This window comes from Rattus norvegicus, chromosome X (genome assembly GCF_036323735.1).
Source record: "Rattus norvegicus strain BN/NHsdMcwi chromosome X, GRCr8, whole genome shotgun sequence".
Lineage (NCBI taxonomy): Eukaryota > Metazoa > Chordata > Mammalia > Rodentia > Muridae > Rattus > Rattus norvegicus.
The window spans coordinates 148,708,303-148,716,997 of NC_086039.1; positions in this window are offsets into that span (position 1 = coordinate 148,708,303).

The window sequence follows — 8,695 nt, forward strand, 5'->3', positions numbered from 1 at the left end:
AAGAAATTAAAAGAAGTTATGAACCAAATGGATTTAACAGATATCTATAGAATATGTCAATTTAAAACAAAGGAATATAGCTTCTTCTCAGCATGTCAAGGTACCTTCTCCAAAATTGACTATATAATTAGTTATCAAACAGGCCTCAACAGATACAAGAAGATTGAAATAAGCCCATGCATCCTATCATATCATCCTGGAATAAGTCTGGTCTTCAATAACAACAATACCAAAGGAAAACCCACATGCACAGGGAAGCTGAACAATGGTATATAAAATGATAACCTGGTCACAGAAGAAATAAAGAAATTAAAGACTTCTTAGCATTTAATGAAAATGGAGACACAACATACTCAAACTGATGGGACACAATGATACCAGTGCTAAGAAGAAAACCCTGAATGCCTCCAAAAGAAACCAGAAAGAGCATACATTAGCAGCTTGACAGCACAACTAAAATCTCTAGAACAAAAAGAAGTAAATATACCCAAGAGGAATAGACAGCAGAATATAATCAAATTCAGGGCTGAAATCAACGAAGTAGAAACAAAAAGAACAATACAAAGAATCAACAAAACCAGGAGCTGGTTCTTTGAGAAAATCAACAAGATAAACCCTTAGACTACTGAGAAGCCACCAAGAGTGTATGCAAATTAACAAAATCAGAAATGTAAAGGGAGATATAACAACAGAATCTGAGGAAATTATAATTCATCAGATCCTACTACAAAAGCCTACATTCAACAGAAATGGAAAATCTTAATGAAATGAACAATTTTCTAGACAGACACCAGATACCAACATTAAATCAAAATCAGATAAAGCATCTAAACAGTCCCATAACTCCTTAAGAAATAGAAGTAATTGTTAAAGTCTTGAAAAAAAACCAAAAAAGCCCAGGATCAAATAGGTTTAGTGGAGAATTCTATGAAACCTTCATAGAAGACCTAATACCAATCTATTCCACAAAATAGAAACAGAAGTAACACTACTTAATTCATTCCTTGAAGCCACAATTATGTTTATACCTAAACCTCCAAAAGAGCAAACAGAGAAAGAGAACTTCAGACCAAATTTCATCATGAATATTGATGCAAAAATACTCAATAAAGTTCTCATAAACTGAATCCAAGAACACATCAAATGGATCGTCCATCATGATCAAGTAGGCTTCTTCAAAAGAATGCTGGGATGCTTCAACATATGGAAATCTGTCAATGTAATCCACTATGTAAACAAACTCAAAAAAGTGATCATCTCATTAGATGTGGAAAGAGCACTGAACAAAGTTCAACCCACCTTATGTTAAAAGTCTTGGAAAGATCAGGAATTCAAGACTCATACCTAAACAAAGTACAAGTAATATACAGCAAACCAGTAGCCAACAGCAAACTAAATGAAGAGAAACTTGAAGGAATACCATTAAAATCAGGGAGTGTACAAGGCTGTCCACTATCTCCCTACTTATTCAATATAGTACTCACCAACAAAGGAGGTCAAAGGGATACAAAATGGAAAGGAAGATATTAAAATATCACTATTTGCAGATGATACAATAGTATGCTTAAATGACTTTAAGTTTTCCATCCGAAAACTACTAGTCCTGATAAACAACTTCAGCAAAGTAGCTGGGTATTAAATTAACTGAACAAATCAGTAGCCTTCCTCTGAGATAGAGGATAAATGGTCTGAGAAAGAAATGAGGGAAATGACACCCTTCACAATAGTCACAAATAACATAAAATACCTCGGTGTGACTCTAATCATGCAAGGGAAAGATTTGTATGACAAGAACTTCAAGTCTCTGAAGAAAAACTTTGAGGAAGTTCTCAGGATATAAGAAGATCTCCCATGCTCATGAATCGGTGGGATTAATATAGTAAACATGGCCATTTTGCAAGAGCAATCTACAGATTCAATGCAATTACCATCAAAATTACAACTCAGTTCTTCATAGAGTTAGAAGGAGAACTTTGAAAATTCGTATCAAATAAGAAAAACCCAGGATAGTGTAAACTATTCTTAACTTTAAATGAACTTCTGGGACAATCAAAATTCCGGACCTCAAGCTGCATTACAGAGCAATAGTGATAAAAACTGTATGGTATAGGTACAGATACAGGCAGGAAGATCAGTATAATAGAAATAAAGACCCAGAAAGGAACCCACACACCTATAGTCACTTGATCTTTGACAACGGAGCTAAAACCATTCAGTGGGTAAAAAATAGCATTTTCAACAAATGGTGCTGGTTCAAATGGAGATCATCATGGAGAACAATGCAAATCAATCCATTCTTATCATCCTGTACAAACTCAAGTCCAAGTGGATCAAGGAACTCCACAAAAATAAAAAAATAATAACAAATATCAAACAAACAAACAAACAAACAAACAACAGATACATTCAAACTAATTGAAGAAAAATGCGGAAGACCCTGGAACACACGGACACTGGGGAAAATTTCCTGAACAGAACACCAATGGCTTATACTCTAAGATCAAGAATCAACAAATGGGACCTCATAAAATTACAAAGTTTCTGTAAGGCAAAGAATATTGTCATAAGGACAAAACTGCAACAAACAGATTGAGAAAAATCTTTACCAATCCTACATCCAATAGAGGGCTATTACTCAATATATACAAGGAACACAAAAAGTCAGATTCCAGAGAGTCAAATAACCCTATTAAAAACTGGGGTACAGAGCTAAGCAAAGAATTGTCAGCTGAGGAATATCAAATGGCTAAGAAGTACCTAAAGATATGCTCAACATCCTTAGTCATCAGGAAAATGCAAATCAAAACAAACCTGAGATTTCACCTCACACCAGTCATAATGGCTAAGATAAAAACTCAGATGAAAGCAGATGCCGGTGAGCATGTGGAGAAAAAGGAACACTCCTCCATTGTTGGTGGGATTGTAGACTGGTACAACCATTCTGGAAATCAGTCTGGAGGTTCCTCAGAAAATTGGACATTGCACTACCTGAGGACTCAACTATACCTCTCTTGGGCATATACCCAAAGATGCTCCAACATATAACAAAGACACATGCTCCACTATGTTTATGCCAGCCTTATTTATAATAGCCAGAAGCTGGAAAGAACCCAGATGCCCTTCAACAGAGGAATGGATACAGAAAATGTGGTACATCTACACAATGAAATATTACTCAGCTATCAAAAACAATGACTTCATGAAATTCATAGGCAAACGGATGGAACTAGAAAACATCATCCTAAGTGAAGTTACACAATCACAAGAAAAAATAGACCCACAGATGCTATGAACTCACTGATAAGTGGATATTAGCCCAAAAGCTCGAATCACCCAAGATACAATACTCAGACCACATGAAGCTCAAGAAGAAGGATGTCCAAAGTGTGGATGTTTGAATCCTTCTTAAAAGGGCAAACAAAAACATTGTAGCAGAGGATATGGAGCAGAGAGTTTGGAGAATCAACTGAAGGAAAGGCCATTCAGAGCCTGCCCCACATATGCCATATATATATATATATATATATATATATATATATATATATATATATATATATATGTGTGTGTGTGTGTGTGTGTGTGTACATATATATATATGTATATATATATATATATACACACACACACGCAAACACACACACACACACACACACACACACACACACACACACACACACACAGTCACCAGACTAGATAAGATTGATGAAGCTATAAGTGCATGCTGACAGGAACTGATATAGCTGTCTCCTTAGAGCCACAGCCAGAGTATGTCAAGTACAGAGGCAAATGCTAGCAGCAAAACGCTGAACTGAGAATGTGACATCCATTGGTGGAATTAGAGAAAGGATTAAAAGAGCTGAAGGGGCTTGAGACCCCATATGAACAATAATGCCAACCAACAAAAGCTTCAATATAAGGAGAATTCTTTGGTCCTGCCAAGGTTGGACGCCGAGTATAGGGGAATGTCGGGGGCATGAATTGGGTAGATGGGGAAGTGAGCACCCTTGTAGAAGAAGGGAAAGGTGATGGGATAGAATGTTTATGTCCAGGAAATTGTGAAAGTGAATAACATTTGAAATGTAAATAAAATTATCCAAAAAAATTGCTTGATTATACAATAGAGCATACTCAATGAGATTCCATATGAAACCCCGTTAGTCATGCCTGAAGGATTAGAATCAATTCTGATTAATCTCTAGCAAAGCCATTCCTAACGTCTTGAATTTACTTCATATTCCACAGTTCAATTTTATAAAAATGCATAAATTTATAAAAAAAAATCTCGAGATCTCTCAGACACTGGTTCACCAACCAGGCAGCCTGAAACAGCTGAGATGAGTGCTCCAACACATATACAGCAGAGAACCCCTGGGTCTGGGATCAGTCAGAGAAGATGCACCTAACACTCCAGAGACTGGAGGCACCAGGAAATATAGAAATCTGGTGGGAAGGGTGAGGTGGGGACATCATTATGGGACTGGGTGGGGTGAGGTGAGAAGGTATGGGATGTGGAACAGTAGAGGGTGGACCAAGAGGGGAACAAAATCTGGAGTGTAAAATTAAAATAAATAAATAAATAAATAAATAAATAAATAAATAAATAAATAAATAAAAGAAACAACAACAAACAGAAACAAACAAAAATGAATGTTCTTAAATGAACAATTTTTTCTATCATATATATTTACAATCATGAAGGAAAAATGTCGTTTTCTTATATATGATCTGCCCTTTATTTAGATCTTATCTCAGTAATCTGACAGAACAGATTAATTAAGACATATACTTTGTTTACATAATTTCTAAATCAAGCCTGCTCTCTAGGCTATTTAGAGAAAAGATACCTTCCTATGAATGATAAAATTAGCCCTGAACAGGTATTAAATCTTCCAGTTCCTGAATCTGTACTGTCCTGTCTTCAGAATTGTAAGCAATATATTTATTTCTTCTGAATTTAAACATTTCTTTCTGAGGGGAACAAGAAGATTCATAAAACTGAGAAAGGCAATACACCGTACAAAGCTGAGAAATTCAACAAAATTCATAAGATATAAGATGTTGTAGGGGTACAGCTTTCATGAGCTATCATCAGTGTTGAGGTGGAAGTTTGGCTGCTTACTCAGGGAACCCTTCCTCCATCTTGTTGTAAATACTTCAAAAAAATTCATTGTTTCACAAGAAGGACAAAAAAAAGTAATTTCTAATTTTAGTTACTCTTAAATTCTATATTTCATAAGCTATTTTTATGTGGGGGTCTATAAAATTCTATATTATTTCAATTAAGCTATGTCCCTAATTTTCTTTTATAGTATGTTCTATGTTTTTACAAGAGTGCTATCTTCTAAAAATATTATTTTGAATATTGTTTTTCACATCTCCTTAAAAATTCTCTCTCCAAAATCCTTGTGTGGGCAACTAAGGTTACAAGCAACAATATCACCTGACTCTGTTGCATAATGGATAGTGCACTGGACTTCTAGGAACAGCCATTCAAAGCCTGCGCCACATGTGTCCCATTTATATACAGCCACCAAACAAGATAACACTGATGAAGCTAAGAAGTGCATGCTGACAGGAACCGGATGTAAATGATTCCTGAGAGATAGAACCAGAGCATGTCAAATACAGAGGTGAACATTAGCAGCAAACCACTGAACTGAGAACGGGACCCCGTTTGGGGGAATTAGAGAAAGGATTCAAAGGGCTGAAGGGGCTTGCAACCCCATAAGAACAACAATGCTAACCAACCAGAGCTTCCAGGGACTAAAGCACTATGCAAAGACTATACATGGACTGACTCATGGCTCCAGCTGCATATGTAGCAGAGAATAGCCTGGTTGGGCACCAATGGAAGGTCCTACCAAGGTTGGACCCCCAGTACAGGAGAACGTCGGGGGTGGGAGTTGTAAGGGGAAAGTGGGTTATGTGGGTGGGGGAGGGGATAGGGAGCTTATGGACAGGAAACCGGGAAAGGGAATAATATTTGAAATGTAAATAAAGAAATATATCCAATCCAAAAAAAAAACTGCTAACATTTGAAATGTTAACATAAAATATCCAAAAAAAATTAACATTTATTAAGTGTGGCTAGCATACTCTGTTAGCTACTGGATGAATAGATAAAGCTAAAGCAGTAGTTACCAGGAAAAAAAAGGCCTGTTTAATAGAATATGTTCTAGCGAGATAAGGTTTAGCAAAAAATTACCCTTGTTGGTGATATATGATATGCAGGAAGTAAAACTAGGTGTAGTGAATAATAAATAAATGAGAGATGAAGTAATATGGGAAAATGTCACTTTAATATGGCATTGGTCTTCTATTTTCATGTTCTCCTCCGGTTCCAGAATGTAAAAAGTTGTCATATGTCATATCTTGTTAAAATATGTCATAAAGTTCTTAAAATATAAGCATTCTGGCAAGGAAATCCTGCTGTAAGTGATAATCTTTACTAGATACTATTTTTTGATCTATTTTCTAATAGTTATATTGCTATTTCTCAGCTCTCTTTTCCCTGTTTTCCATAAAAGTCAAGTACTGTGTGCTTTTGGCCTACCTTTTACTTCCTCAAGGTTTGCATGACTCCTTTTACCCACTTTTATAACATATACTTTTTCCTCACAACTCCTTTTCCATGTCTTTGTTTTGTTTTTGTAAAGATCTTTAAGTTTGGACCAAACAAAATGAGAACAAGAAAAATTAATTTCAGCCCACGTTTAACAGTTTGTACCAATCAGTAGAGAGTTTCTTGTATTCACACTCCCAGACTCTCCTCTTAGCACCTTGGGGCTTACATCCATAGTTAGAAAATGTATCTTTAAGTATATTTCTTTATGTTTTGCTATATGACTTTAATCCACAGTGCTTTTCTTCTTTTTGTCTCATTTACTCCTCAAATATTTATATTAACAATCTCTTTATATCTTGATGCTGTTTGTTTTATAACAAAAATAATTTTTCCTCTGGGAATGTTAAAACCGGTAAGAGACCCTTGTCTTCTATGCATACATTGTACAACTGAGCTATACTTACAGCCTTTCTCTTTTATAAAGTTTTATTTTATTTTTATTCATGCATATGTATATTCATGAGTGTGAGTGTGTATGTACAAGTGTGTGTGTGTAAAGTGTAAAAGTATACATGTATGCTTTTATTTTTTGAGACCAGAAAAACTTCTTCAATTCATTTGGTGCTGATTATAGGTAGTTGTGAACCTCCCCATGTGGATGCTGGTAACATAATTCTTACCCAGTTTTACTGGCTTAGTCATCTCTTCAGACTTTCCCCAGCCTTTGATAATTTGTATTTTTAAAGAAAGTATCACTAAATTGCCTACATTATGTAACATTCTATCAATATAATCTTAATTGACAAGCATGCAAGCAATAATGAGAAAATTGATGAGATTTGTCCATAAATATGCATATTCAGAAATAATGTAATATTATGCCAAATATCAGTCCTGAAAACATACATAAAAATGGCATTATAAGGACTGAACTGATTACAACATTATATGAACTGAGTTGCATAGAACAAATATTAGTTTTTTTAAAGACATTAATTTTATTTGGCAGGGAGAGGTAGAATTCATTGGAGTATTTGAAGGGAGAAAAGGGAAGGGTGAAATGTTATAATTTCAAAAATAATACATGAATGTCACATTAATTATACATATAAATATGATTTGTTAGAATATCTCATAATATGTAAGATTCTGGCTAATCTAATAATGGCTGTATTCTGGTAGAAAGAGAAAAAAATCCAATTAATATTCAGTCTTTGGAATGTGTCATGGTAGAATGTCTGGTATAGAATGGTCTTCTAGGTTAATTAAAATATGCAAATTGTAGATTAGCCTCATATTTACTGAAAACAAGTTCATAAAGGTGGATGTTTCAGCTGGACTTCAGTGTAGGTTGGAATTCCAAAGAAATAGGTTTAAATACCAATGAAGAGATGAATGAACTTGCCAGTGAAATTCAAGGCAAGCAGGCAAAAATCAAAAATCTCTGTCATCTATGGCTTTTAAGTAGGCTGCCACCAGAATGTTTAGCCAGATTTAGGGTACGTCTCCAGATCTCAAATGATCCAATGAAAAGTAATCCCTCAGAGATATGCTCAACTGTTTGAGTTTTAGTTGATTCTAGATCTGGTCAAAGTTGACAATCAAGATTGGCCATTACACTGACTTTAACCTCCTTTACTTTAAGTCTATAACTATTCTACAATTCATGAATGTCATTTCTAAGATATAAGATGAAGTACCACTGAACTATAAAAACTTGATAATGCTGAAATTTTATGCTAGGCTTCTATCTACAATCATAGCAGAGTATCATTAATACTGTCAGGGGTTGACTCTCTTCAACGGCATATGTCTCAAGTTGGGCCAATCAAGTTGGTTGTTTCCTCAGTCTCTTCTCCATCTTTATCCCTGCACATCTTGTATGCTGGACACACTTTGAGTCAAATGTTTTGAGGGTGGGTTGATGTCTCCCTCCACTGAACTTTATGCCTGGTTACAGGAGGTGGCCACTTCACTCTCCATATTCCCTGCTGGTAGAAGTCTCAACTAGGGTCACCCCAATAGACTTCCTGATCTTCAGCTAGCCTAAGAAATGCCGCCAACTCTTTTCAATCCTCACTATCTGCCCTTTTCTGCTTCGCTTCTTCCCAAACCCTATCCCCTATTCTT